Here is a 12429-nt window from a genome sequence, read left to right as displayed (position 1 = left end):
AAAAAAAAATTAAAAGAAAGAAGCAAAAGGAGAAGGAAAAAAAAACCCCTAACCTCCAGATGAGCATTCTTCACTCTGTTAAGCAGAAAGCCTCTTTCAGTTTCCCAAAAAATGTGCTCAGTCATCCCATTGCCCCCTGCTCCTGAGGAAAAGAAACAGCAAGCTTCAACCATCTGTGTTTACCCCACAATTTATTTTGTCACACAGAGTTAGACTCTTATTAGTGGGGTGAAGAGTGAAGTACTAAGGGTAAAAGCCCCTTAACTGCTGATTTTTATTTGTCCAGGCATTTAAATGGGGGATGGTTTGTTGCCCATTTTGGGTTAGTGGGCTACATTACAGTGCTTCCATTGGGAAAAAAGAAGTTGGATTTTTTTTTTTTTTTTACCAAAATGCCAGCATATGGAGTTTCCTAGTGCATTTAAGAAAGACATAGGAGTCGAACCTTCATGGCTGTCATTGAAGGAACTTCAGTTAGGTGGATGACTTCTTCTTAGATTCTATTTTTTTTTCCTTCCCTTTTTTTTTTTAAATTTCAGGGTAGGAGAGAATGAGAGGAAGGGGGACATACGAATATCATTTCTATTTAAAGGCAGCAGTTTTAAGGCAACACTGCAAAGCTGTGTCAGTTCTGGAGTCAGGGTGTCATTTGGACGCTGCCTAGCCCACTCCAGACCTTCTTAAGTGTGAGGAAGAGAAGCCTTAGACAAATGAAACTACAGTAACAGTAGTGGCAGACTGGATAGAAGAGCAGTGAACCTCTGATGAGGTAGGAGCCTGTCCCACTTTTTTGCTGAGCAAGAAGTGAGTCTGAGTGTTCCCAGCCTCACCTGGCTCAGACAATTACTTAGCCATTGATCGTTCTATGCAAAATACTGAAATACTTATCATATTTTGGTGATGCCCTTTGGTAGAATTTCATGGTCTTCAGTCTTGGCAGCTGATAAATCAGGTAGTGTCTCTTGCAGCTGCTGTCCGAAGGAAAGTTAATAAAGATGTAATGCATCTCATTGCCCACCTGACATTTTTGCATCCTTCTTGCATCACTGTCTGCCTCGAGGTTGACCTGTGACACTAATTTGGTGAAAATAAACTAATAGTTAATCTGAGTGTTGTCCTCTCCCTTGTATTTGTGCTGTGCTGTGCATATAGCTTGTGGAAAATGGCAGTGTAGAACTGTACAGGATACATATGTCACAGATTGCTGGATTTCCCTCTTGCAGATTTTAAGCGAGAGGAGGTTATCACAAACCTTTGCATGTCTCATCTTTGCTGTTAAACTCAGTTTTGTTTTCTCCAGATATAATCCTGCAGGAGCAGTGGTAATCCTCCATGTCAAATTTTGCCTTCACTAAAGTCAATCATTTGTTTTTTTCCTAAGTTCAGGCTATTGAAAAGCATTGCCAGAGACAGGGAAGACTGAGTGTAATTGGAGCATCCCTCACACCACAAAACTGCACTCACAAAGGGTTTTGAATTTGTTTTCAAATATTAGCTCCAATATTTGTTTGAATTATTAGTTATTATTATTATTATTATTATTATTATTATTATTATTATTATTATTATTATTATTATTATTATTATTATTATTATTATTATTATTATTGCTGCTATTATAATATTATTAGCTTCTTTACATAGGTGCCAGCTCCTGGGTTAAATGTCCCTTTGTCTGCATGTATGAATGTTGACCACTAGAAAATCCACAGAGTTCATGCCATTTCCTTTTTTAATCTAAATAAATTTTCAAACCAATTCAGATAAATTGTGAGGATTTCTTTGGAGGCTAGGCCTGGGAGCAGAGCTTGACACAGAGAAAATGACATCATTCACCATCCACACAGGCTTTGGCAGAATACTTGACTGAAATTCCCTCAATAAGCAAACAGTGCATTAGCTCTGCAACACCTTCCCATTGCATAATGGTGTTTGTGCTGGGTGTTATTAAAAGCTCAGGTGGTGATTCCACCTGTGTCAGCCCCTGCTACTGGCAGAGCATTGCAGGCACACTTTGTTGTTGCAATGCCCTTTGTTGTGCCCCGTGCAGCCTGGGAACGGGGCACTGACTGTCCAGGGGTGCTGGTGCGGTGGGGGAGCCCCACTGGCACCCCACAGCTGGTGGTTGCAGTGGTGCTGTGGGCACCTGGCTGTTTACCTGTGCCCTGCGTGACTGTGGGCTGCATGGAGCCAATTATGATAAAATCAAGATTGCTGTCTTCAGAGGAGCCTGTGGGGTTAAGAGTTTCCAGATACAGCAACAGACCTGTTGGTTCAGGAGCAAGTCCTAGCCCGATCTGACAAGGAAGGGCATTTTAATGAAATTTTAATTCTTTGCTGCTGAAGCAAAGTAGGATTGTGGTTTTAGATGTGTTGGTCTTCAACTCTGAGAGCATTAAGGAAAGGAAATAAAATAAACCTCTCTTAGTCAAGCATTCCCAGCAGAAAGCAGCTTATGCCAGCCAGTCCTCAGGCCATTTATAGCTGGTGTAGCTCTCCAAAGGAGGCAGTAGGCACGGTTTCCCATCTTGGCACCTGATTGCTTGATGCCTCAGCAGATCTATGTACCACTGGCAGGTGAAAATAAAAATGAGCTGCTATTATTATTATTAGTTTAGTGATACTTGATTGTCTCCTGATGGTAATATATCCACTGGGTGTATTGACTTACTGAGGCAGGCAGAGAGAGGGCAGGCTATTAGGATGACAGGGAATGCAGCAGAGTGGAAACCAAGAACGACATACAATCATAAACCCTTGCTGGGCAGAAGTCATTCTTATATTTTTAACTTGTTGCATTTCACATGTATGCTTCCTTTTAATCCCTGTATCTCTTTACTGCATATCATCTCTTGTGTTTTACATGTCTGTCTCCTGTGGAGGTGCTTTTCTCCAGATTTTAAATGTTATCTAAATGTTTTTTTTAAACATTATTTAAAGATTGGCAAAGAGTCAGACTTTGGAGCCTTGAGAAGTCATGAGATGTTGCATCCACACCCTTTCTCTGCAACCTCAAAAAAGAAAATAAGGAAGACGCCAGTCAGGGGCACAGTTCAGAGGCCTCAATGTGTTGGTAACACCCCTGCTTTGCCTCTGCTCCTAGCAGCACATGGTGATCCACTGCTGGTGCCAAACTCCCCAGTTTGGGGGGGCAAGAGGAAGCAGAGTTGAACAGGGAGAAGTTTCACGTGTGGCTGTAGGCATGGAGTGGCACAGAGAGGGGTGGCCTTTGCCAGGTGGCCCATTGAGATCTGCAGTGACTGTAGATAGTGTTAAAATTGTGCAAACTGTTCCCATCTGTGAAGACATACTTCCACACTCATAACCTGGAGAGGAAACCTAGGGCTGGGTTTGGCAAGATGTTTAGATATCTAGAGGTGGATGTCCATGGGGGTTTCTGAGGCACTAAGGCAAACAAAGTAAAGTGCTCTTGGAGGTCAGGCCATTTTTATACACCAGCTAAGCAAGTGTGTGTAAATAGCCAATTTTTCAGAAGAGAGAGGGAGAAAGGCTGACAATTCCATCTCCACAACGGTCCAGCCTCACAGGAATCAGTCATGGTTTTTCCTTGTGTTAACACTGCAAGTCTAGGGAATTAGACCATCATCTCAGATCATGATGAAACTGCTTCCCTTATTCTGGTCTCTTTGCTCCCTTGGGGCATAGAGCCAGGGCCACTGGGAAGGACCTTGGTGCTGTAAATGCATCCTAGAGCTCCCTGTGCTGTGCCTTCAGGCAGGACCATAGATGGTCAAGTCATCATCCCTAAAATTCCTGAAGAGCATACCTGCCTGTGTCAGACATTGCTTTGATTTGTGCATAACCACTGCTTGGGGAGCAGTTTTAATTCCTTCTCCGTGGACTCCTATGCTGTCAGATATGTGGAAAAGCTTTCCTGCTTTATTTGAAAATACAAAACCTGGCTTATTTTAGGGAGTTTTTTAATTGATTTCTCTGAAACAATTATTACTGAGATTTTTTTGTTTTGTTCTGGTTTCCATTCACCTTGCTGTATGCTTTCACCTTTCATAGCTGAATTGTAACTTTTTGCTTTAAATGAACATGTGAGATGACGCTTAATTAAAGTCTGGGGATGGAGGTGGTGATCATTAGAGGGTGATGATGTAGATGGTGAACTCCTCTGTTTATCCACAGAACCAATCAGGTTTGAGAGGTGGGTGTTGTGCCACTGTCCTACCTGGAGAAGCTGCCTCTGAAGCACAAGAGGTTAATTCGTTTTCTGCTGCTTGGTCTCTTCTGTGACTGCCAACAAAGGTAGCAATTACCAGTGTCATCTGAGGGGATGTTCCCTGATCTGGCTAATTTGAAACTGGGAAACCACACTGACAACTCAGCAAATTTCTTACAGGCCAGACAATATCCCTGACCTGGTCAGTAGTACAAGAAAGTTGTTACCTAGACTAAATTTGTGCTAATACCTTAGGGCAAAAGGTTCCATATCCATTACAGGTCCCTAGAAGCATTTGGTTGTTTGAAGGATCAGCTCTACCCAGATGCAGTCAAGAATGTGGAACATGTTGAAAAGGGCGAGTCAGTTTGTGCCTGTCTTTTTAGCTTTTATTATTTTTTTAAGGCAACTTCTGTGGCATAGTTTGCACTTCACATAACGAGTACGTATGCTGTCATATTTGTTGTGTGAAAATAAAGAAGAAATCATAGCAACACATTTGTTCTTGTGGAAGCAGCTGAAATCAAAGGAGGCAGTTCAGGAATGACTTTCACAATTTGCAAATGCCTAAGGGGAGTTATGATAGCTGTTTCTTTAGCCTAACGTTCAAGGATACCAGACTCAAATGTTTGAGCACAGAAACACAGCAATCTGAGATTTAAAAAAAAGAAAAAAAAGGAAAAATAACGTACTGTAAAATAATTGACTACCTGAAATAATTTAAAAGGGCTTTAGATGGATTTAGCAGAAGTTGTAGTGGGTTTTTCATTGCTGGTACTTTTAAATGAAGAAAAAGTGTTTTGTTCGTGCAGACAGGAAATGTAGGAAAATCTTATGACCACATTAGTTCAGACTAGAAGATCACAATGTTTGGTTTTGGCCTGGTAATGTAAAATTGCATTGTCCAGAACAATATAGGAGTTTCTGTTCTCAAGTCACAAAAGTTCACGACACTTCAGTGTCAAGGAAAGCGTTAGCAAAATGGGGGACAACTTGATTTTCCAGCAAAGTAAGTGAAAATGTCCTTTTTGGCTTTGGTAGACTCTCGGTCATGAAACCTCACAAACTTACCTGCAGCCATTGAGTTGGTTGTGCTGCAGAAGTTCCCAAAGGAGATTCTCATTTCTGCAATGTGCTGTGCAGAGGTGTTGAGCTCCCATCAGTGTGGGGAGCTGCTGAGAAAATGTCAGCCACTTTTGGAAAAGGAGTAGACAATATATGCAAATTGTTGGTATTTATTCAGTCATGTAGTGGGGGAGAATAAACATTATTCCTGACATTTCCATTTTTGATTAATGATGAATGGAGCTGGCAGATGTTCAGCTGGCCGCCAGATGGGGTCTGCTCAGTCCAACAAACAGAATAGGAACAGTCTGGATCTCGTAAAGCCAGCACAGACAAAAGCTCTGACAAAATCTCTAGTTCATCCAAGTATACGCCAGTTTTGACCTCAAAACGACTAAGCTGTTTAAGAATGGAGGTAGTACAACCAGCGAAACTGCTTATGGAAGTGAAATGGGGTGTGGAAGGACGGGAGCTGGTTAGTTTGCTGGAGTTTAGCAGGTTTTTGCCTGCCGTAGGAGGCACAGACTGCGGTTCTGATTCCCTGTGGCTGGGGCTCCGCGGGGCCCTGTGCATTTACCCTCGGTTACAGGTGTAATGGTCGTGTCTCTGGGCACAGCTCCTCGGCTGCTGCTGGGAATCGCCTGCCTAGAGCGTCGTTATCCCGGGATGGGCCGTGCCTCTCGGGATCAGACAGCCCGGCCTTGGTCCCGGTCCCTCGGCCGGCCGCTCTGGCTGCCTGCTCTGAGCCATGGAGAATCAGCCCATGGGAGCAGCTGTGGAGGCTTCTCCCGGCTCGCCATGGGACTGGCGAGTGCCCAGCCGAGGGTCGGGGCAGCCCGCGGGGAGGGGGTGACAGTGACAGCGCTGAGGACAGGGACGCTGCTCTGAGCACCTCCTGTACCCGTCAGGACCGGCTTCCTTCAGCGCACTGCGGGCAAAGCCATTCAAATTTACACAAGTGAATTTAAACCCATGCAAATCCGGTCCCTGGGGGTAGCGATAAGTGTCTGAGAAGTGCCCCCTCGCCGTCCCGGGCAGATGAGCCGCCCCCGGCTGCGGGAGCTCGGCCCGGGATGCGGGGGCTGGGCCGCCGCTGCCTCTCGCGTCGGGGCTGTGTGTGCCGCCGCTCTGACCCCGAGACGCTGCGCGAATAAATTCCCTTTGATAATGACTTCCCCAGGGAGACAAAGAGCGGGAGGGAAGAGGAAATTTGACCGCGGTGTTCACGGTTACATCGGCGGTGCCGGGGGGAAGCCGTCCGCCTGCCTTTGAAGCCGGAGCACCCGCCTCTCGGGGCTTTTTATGCCTACGGGCTCGGGGGAAGTGGTAAAAGCGGGGGCTGGCAGCCTCTTAGAAAATGCCCCGGTGCTACTTCTCTGTGCGTAAGCTGGGGCTCGGACGCCTCTTTCCCACTTGGAATGTGCCAAGGGAGGCAGTGATGGACGGCTGCTCTCTGCGATCCTCGGCTTCAGATAGGGTTTACTGTTTTTATTATATTTTTATTATTCATGTACAGAGACCTAGAACAAATGTTTTCCCGTCCTGAACCGTGTCCTTCCCGTCCGGGTGCGCGGGGCGCGGTGGCCGGGTCGGGTCAGCCCGGGGCGGCCGGAGCGCGTCCAGGGTGGGGTGGGAAATCTATTTCGGGCGTAAACACGAACAAAAGCGCTGTAGCCAAACTGTGTGTCCGTCGTGTCCTGAGCGCAGAATTTATCGCTTCTGCAGGCGCTCGGTCCTCTGGGTGGGTATGCGGCCGGGACGGCGACCCTTCCTGCCTCGGGGGCGGTGGCAGGAGACGCTCCCCCTTCCCACACTGCTTCCCCCGCCTTGGGCAGCACTTTGAAGGAAGATCGCTGGCGGGAGCGATTCCTCCCGCCGCCTGACGGAGGAGCGGTGAGGGGCGCGGGGGCTCGGCGGGAGCTGCCGGTGCCGGTTCGGGAGGAGCGCGGGGAGGCCGCTCCCGCCGGCCCCCGGCTGCTCCCCGCCCGCGGGAGGGGACGGGGCGGCGCAGGGATCGGTGCCGCTGCGCTCCCAGCAGGCGGGACGGCAAAGGAAGCGGCGGCGCCGCCCGGCAGGGACAGGGCTGGAGCAGCCCCCGCCGCCCCTTGCCTCGGCGGGACCGTGCCTGGCGCTGCCCGCTCCCCCGTGAGCCCCGGGCTCGGGGAGAAGCTGCCGCGGCGCGGGGCCGGGTCTGCAGCCGCATCGCCTCTCCCTCGCCGGCTCCGGCGCAGCCTGGCCGCTGTTTGGGTGCCGCACAGAGGTAATTTGCGGTGACTCGTATCCGCTCTCCCGGGCGGCAGCTGCCCCCAGGGTGCCGTAGCTGCCGGTGCCTTTGCGCATCCGGCTCCAGAGCGTGGGGACCCGGGGACTGGGGGTGCTCCTGACCCATCTTCAGAAACTTCCTCGGGATGGAAAACCTGTCCTTCAGGGAGCTCTGCCTGCTGAGGAAAGCTCCGTCCCGGCTCTCCGAGATGGAGGCGCGGGGCTGTCAGGGTGTACGGGGCTTGGGCGCAGAATTTTTTTACTTTTCTATTTTTTTACAGTTCCTGTCTTGTGACTTATTGAATGCTTTCTTCAAGTGTTTTCTCTGGAAACTTGTCTCAAATGAGGGCTGTGAGCCCTAACAAAGAAGGGTGTTGTTCGACAGCCAACAGGTGATGGGGTGAAACCTGAGTATATGTGTACATTGGAGTAAAGTCTGGCTGCTGTTTAAAATAGAATTTTAAAAATCAATGGGAGACTGTAAAAGGCAAGATTTCCGTCTTTCTAAATCTGTACACCCTCTTAAGGAGAGAGGTGGGGGGGAACATCCGTGAGAATACCTCTTTCTCGGCTGGAGGTTTGGGTCTTGCCTCACTGCAGTGTGTGCTTGAGTTTCCATCAGCGATGTGCAGAGCCAAGGATAACACGGCCAAATCAGATCTGTTGGCATGGGGCGATGCTTTGTCACGGGGCTTCCTCCTTTTGCTAAATGCAGGTAGCCTGCCTTTGCAGTATGGCTCGTCTAAAGAAAATACCGTGAGAAGGATCGTCTCACTTCCACTTGGAAAAGTGGTCTTGGCACTAGGATGCTAGAGGGGGAAAGCAGTTAACTCCTCTCTTGCTCCTTGTATACTGGCTAAAAAAAGGAAAACAGTTCTTCGAGGGTCCATCTAAAGGTCTTTTGAATGAACAAGTAGACTGGCTCTATTCCTTCCCGACCGCTCTGGGTAGTTCATTACTCAAAAGGACCCAGCAGCTGTGTGCTGGTGCTGATGCAGATTCTCCTTATCAGTTCTGGATCCGAATTTCCCACACAGAGAGCTACAGAGCTCACCGTAGGTATGTTATTTGTACTGTAGCTAGGGAATGGGACTTCCTGATCACGTGCATAATACACATTGGAAATGGGCTTTGAATTATTAATAGTTACTTTATGGTGGTTTATTGTTGTTATATTGCGCCCTTCCTCTTCTAATGTAGTTATCCTACACCAGAGATTAAATAAGCAGGTGAATGGGCTGACCGGTGCTAATCTCGAGTCGTTGAGCCTTCATTGTGAATGGATGCATGTGATATGCATCTTGTATCCCCTATAGCCTTGTTAACAAGCCTTCTAACAAAAAAGTTGTTAAAACAATTTGCCCTGCAGGACAGAGTAAAACAGCAGGGGGTGGGCAAGGAGATGTTTGTCTAACTTTGCTTACAAATCGTGACCTCTTCTATCTGGTCAGGGGGAACATAATCAGTGAGCTGGAAATCCGCGCACGGGGATAACCTTCATATAGGCTTCAGCAACAGCTTTGTTCTAAGTTTGATATCCCAGTATTTTGTGTACCCATAGCTTTGTAATTAGGAGTGTAGTTTGTCTTTGCCTCTAAGGAATTTGTCATATGACTGTTTTAATTCATCAGTGGAAAAAACACAGTAATTGCTTTTCTTTTCAAATCAAATTTAGCTGTGTAACTCAATTATGTTATTCATAGTTGTCAACCTGCCAGTGAAAAACGTCCTTGTAGGCTATAAAGCCTTTTTTGAGAGGCAGTATTTGAACAGAGCTGAAACCTCAAAATGTTCCATGGTCTTTAGGAAAGCAAAGCAAAACAACACATCCTTGCTGTGTTTTGTAGGTGTCATGGCAGGAGTAGAAAGACCACCTTTCTAGTCATCCCTTGGAAAGCACTTATTTTTTCAGCTGTTGTTTATATTCATTTGAATCCTCCTTAGGATGTAATCATTTTAAACAGATCACTTTGAAGGATGAGTGAGGCTGGGGGGCAGGGAGGAAGAACCCTGTAGTTTTAAAATGCAAACCAAATTACACTTGAACAGGAGAGGAAGAAGAACTCCTAAACAAGCAATTGCTAAAATACTTCTTCAGATAGCCTGCTGTTAAGACAGGCTGGATTAGAAACCTTCTCAGCAACCCCACAGTATTTATGATGTGGCTCTATTTATATGTGGTGTGTTGTCAATCATTTTATAGCCAGCTTCACATTCATCCTATGGGGGCTTGTTTTTTTTAAAGTGAATTATGTCCTTTGAGCTGTCCTAATCTCGGTTCCTTGAGGTTTGTGGACCTTGCTTTGAACATTTCTGATTACCTTTTTGGGGGAGGAGAACTCTGACTGTAAAGTTGCATCTTGTATTTGGAGGTAAGATGTATTTTTCTTCTATTCTCTATCAGCCAAACTTTCAAACTGCCCTGTGTGACTGGAAACAAGAACTGTGTGTCTGTGGTTTCCTCTTGTTGGAGCTGTTGTGTGTGCTTTCTGAAAGGGATGTGTCAGAGGAGGTTCAGGCAGGACCAGTCTCTGCAGAAAAGCAGCTTTGTCTCTCTCTTACCAGTGCCTTGTCTTCCCTAGGAATTAGGAACACTCCTACACTTATGTACCTTTGCTGTGCTTAAGATCCTGACCTTGTCCAGTGCTGCTTTGTTCATTGTGGGAGTAATATGCAGTCTTAGTGTTCAAAATACTCAGAAAAGTTAATAAGTCATCATGCATTCAGATTTTGTGTTGTTTCCTTGTCTTTCAAGAGAAGTTGGAGAAGTTAATCTTTGATCTTGTGGAGAGAGGGTTTGAACAATCAGTATGAAGCAATTACTCAGTTACTTGGTGTGCTTGGAGTGTTGGGTATTGTGAGAACAAGGCAGGAGTACACTCTGCTCAAGTGCCCAGGCACTGCCAGAGCTGAGCCTGTCTCTTTGCCTAAATTATGTTTCAAATCTGCTTCCTGTGGGATGTGGTTGAGGTCCTGCTGCCTAATAAAATATTGTCAAAGATGTTTAACCTACTGACTCCTTTTATTCCTGGGATATTGGGCAGGAGTCAGTTCTTGAAAAGGAACCATTTGACCAAGTTCTTGCAATGCCCTAAGAATTGGAAATACCAGCTGAGGTGTCAGTGAGTGGCCCAATATTGCAAACCAATTAAAAAAAAAAAAATCTGCCCCTTTCTAAAAGGAAATGGTAAAATCTGCTGCTCAGGTCATCTTGGAAGGAATTCAGCTTCTCAATGATATTGCTAGTGACTTTATATTTAAGAATTACTTTGATATAGATGATGTGTGACACAAGCTGTCAACCTGAGCATCCCTATCCATCAGCAACAGTGAACACTGTTGCCTTTTTTTCCTAGAGTGATTTTCCTAACTGCATCACATTATTCCCCTGTCCCTCCTTCCTCACAACCCAATTTTATTCAAGCAGTAACAAAAACATAGCTGATGTATGACTTTACTTCCACCAGTAAGTGGGAAGAGGAAAGTTCTGTATGCCTTGTCTTATCATTTGTTTCTCAGAGCAACTAATTCAAGGGATGCAGTATGTACCAGGAAGCTTGTATTTCTGTTTTGCATATATAGGATTGAGCTTTAAGAATTAAGTTTGATTATACTTACGTTCCTTGAGAAAGATTGTAATATGGTGATGTTAAGCTCAGAAGCTGTTGTGCTAACCTTTGGTTGTTCAACTTGAGTAAGATTTCAGACATGTGCCTGACAGCTCACCAGCTTTCCAGAAATAGCCCATTCTCAGAGGGGAAGTTGGCAGGTTTGCTTGCCTCTTCAAATATTAAATTAATCTTCTACTACAGTGCAGCTATGAAGTGTGTTGGCATCCTAGCAGTGCACCAAAAATAGTGGGTATGTTTTTCAACCAGAAGTTTTTGAAGTAAAGTTAAACAACTTAATTTTTTGGAGCACTAGCCCGGTGGAAGAGTTAAGTAATCCCATCTCTTTCTATGGGCTGTGGGAATGTATAGACATATTGAAAATAAGCTAGATAAGACTATATACTAGATATTATAATTTCTCTGAGTTTGTATTTCTCTGAGCTTTTGGATGCATATACCCACTTTTTATGGAGCAGGTTTGGGTTTATGTGCTGAGTTTGCAGAACCTGGCACTAACCAGTGCCTCATGCTTGAAGGAGAAACTCCTGTTGAGTAACCAGCAGAATATTTGGGTCAGCAGTCTTAAATCTTCCACCTGTGATCTAGAAGCGACTTATTTTCTCTAAAACCGTGGGATGAGACTGGAAATGTAACATAGAACCCACCAGAAGTTTTTAGATTGTGCTTCTCATTAGACCCACCAGCAAGGTTTATGTCTAGGAGATCAAAATTTTTTACAGCTCGCATGTAGCACTGACAAAACTGGATATGGGTTTAGATGAACAGGTGAAAGAATGTCCTAAAACAGTGAAGGCACAGCTCACACATAACGTGGTACTGTAGGAGCAAGCTTGTCCCTGCCCCAAGAGGTCAGGATATCTGTTGTGTTAGGACAAATCCTCTGTGCTTTTGGTTATCTGTATTTCATTGAAATGCCTCATCTGAATTTCCTAAGAACTTCTGCTAGAATTAATACAAGACATATATCTTGTTAAGCTTTTTACTGCAGACTGCTGCGGATCTTGGTGAGAGCCTTCTTTACCAGTTGTGACTCAAAACAATCCCGCTGATAGGAAGCTCTGCAGGCTTCATGAATCAACAAAATCATCTCCCTGTAGGGTTTTAAATTGACAGAACAATCATGATGTATTTTACAGAGACTAATCTGGCATAATTGGATTTTAGATATTTAACAAGACCAACGCCCTTCCGCTCCCATCCAGCTCTACCAAAGTTCTCAGAGGAATCCAGCAGATGCTCTGTGCCTGCCTTGTGAACAGCAGGATGCTACTTGCACAACCA

General features: G+C 45.6%; 1 protein-coding gene across 2 annotated transcripts in view; it reads left to right on the top strand.

Moving 5' to 3' along the window:
* Positions 1-12429, top strand: part of PRICKLE1 (prickle planar cell polarity protein 1) — a 65826-nt gene that overhangs the window by 43482 nt on the left and 9915 nt on the right. The window contains exon 1 of one of the 2 annotated variants that reach the window (XM_036400302.2): positions 7026-7514. The exons of the other annotated variant lie outside the window; for it this stretch is intronic. The gene's annotated coding sequence lies outside the window, so the exon portion shown is untranslated. Of the gene's footprint in view, positions 1-7025; positions 7515-12429 lie in introns of those variants that run through there. 2 annotated transcript variants of the gene reach the window in all.

Source organism: Molothrus ater, chromosome 5, assembly GCF_012460135.2.
Source record: "Molothrus ater isolate BHLD 08-10-18 breed brown headed cowbird chromosome 5, BPBGC_Mater_1.1, whole genome shotgun sequence".
NCBI lineage: Eukaryota > Metazoa > Chordata > Aves > Passeriformes > Icteridae > Molothrus > Molothrus ater.
The sequence above is the reverse complement of the archived record's forward strand: the minus strand, read 5'-3'. Positions and strand labels throughout refer to the sequence as shown.